Source organism: Saccopteryx bilineata, chromosome 3 (genome assembly GCF_036850765.1).
Source record: "Saccopteryx bilineata isolate mSacBil1 chromosome 3, mSacBil1_pri_phased_curated, whole genome shotgun sequence".
NCBI classification, from domain to species: Eukaryota; Metazoa; Chordata; class Mammalia; order Chiroptera; family Emballonuridae; genus Saccopteryx; species Saccopteryx bilineata.
Genome location: NC_089492.1, coordinates 243849513 through 243851197, shown reverse-complemented (window position 1 = coordinate 243851197; position 1685 = coordinate 243849513).

Sequence of the window (1685 nt, the reverse complement as noted above, 5' to 3'; positions counted from 1 at the left end):
AAAGAAGCAGCCTGATCTCCTCTAGGACTCCAACTCCCACCTGATGTCTTCTGCCTGTCACCTCCATCCTGGGTTCCAGTTCCCTCCAAACAGTCCCTGCTCCTGGGCTCTGGGAACAGTGCCACCTCACCCCGCTCATCAGCCCAGGCTAAGGGTAGGAGCTGCTTCCTGCTCTTGCAAATCTCTAGGGTGCCTCACTTAGCCCATTGGGCTTTTCAGTCCCTCCAACACATTTGTAACCAGTTCATCATATTGAATACCTGACTATATATTAACGGGCTACTTAGACCAGGATAGAAGCGTAGTATATAGAAAGATAATAGACACAATCCCTGACTTATGATGGTTCAACCTAAGAGTTTTCAACTTTACAGTGGTACAAAAATGATACGCATTTGGTAGAACTTAGAACTTAGGATTTGGATCTTTTCCCAGGCTAGAGATATGTGGTATGCCACTCTCGCATGATACTGGGCAGGGCAGCCAGCAGCAGCTCCCAGTCAACCGAGGCTCCGTGGTGTACTGTGTTGTCAGTGTTTTCTGGACACTGTGTTTTCACACCCCGTCATGTCTACAAAATGCTTGAGTCTCCTGCTTCTTGTGAGAAGAAAAGGAAGGCAATTACAGATGCTCCTCGACTTAAAGTGAGGTTACGTCCTGATGATGTCAGTGTTCTGGGCATGTTTAAGGTAGGCTAGGCTAAGCTGTGACGTTTGGTAGGTTAGATGTATTAAATGCATTTTGACATACGATCTTTTCAATTGGCGATGGGTTTATCAGGACATAACCTCAGAAGTCAAGGAGCACTTGTATATGGAGATGAGCAGGACAGGTAAGACCAAAACCAGGCCTGATCCTAAACAGCTTATCGGGACAAAGACTCGAGCTCTCCAGAGGCCAACACAGAAGCCCAGTCCTCAGGACTAAAACCCAGAACACGAAGTGCACACCAGAGCAAGACGGCATGACCCCTGCGCGTGGAATGCAGGTGCAGTCTCAATCGTCACTCCCTCCTGGAGGAGGCCAGTGCTCAGAGCCCGGAGCAGGACTGAGCCTTCAGGTAGAGGTGAGGCGGTTCATCTAGAAAGAGAAGAAGGAACTAAGGAAGGCCCGAGAAAGAGACGACAGAGGGTTCGGTGTTAACCATATTTCTGTTAAGTTAGTTACACTGCAAATGCCTAGCTGAGCTACATTAAAGGAGCCCTGTGGGGAACCCTTTCATTTTGCAAATAATTACCCCCCCTATTTTATTTGCTTTTGTTTGGATTTTTCATATATTGGATATGTTTGTTTGTTCATTCATTTGTTTTTACCTAGGAACAATGGGGCCTGTTGCTCTGAATTAAGCCCTGTTTGGAATAAACCACAATCAGTTTAGTAAAATTTTGATTATATTAGCCTTGCAAATAGTCTTGCCCAGGGTGAGTAGCAACGTATTTGGGGTAAGTAGGGAGGGAGGGGGAGATCATTACCAGACTTATTAGGGCCTGAAAGACCCTAGAGCTGTCAAGAATAATTAAGAATAATCTCAAATATCTAATGCCCTGTTTAAAACATCTTGACCAAGTGTGTGCTACATGCAGCTTTAAAAGCCATCATTTTCTGATGGCCCTTTCCACTCACTGGCCCTGGTTTTACCTGCTGCGACCACAGGAAACAGATTTGCTCCTCAAGACTTACCCTGT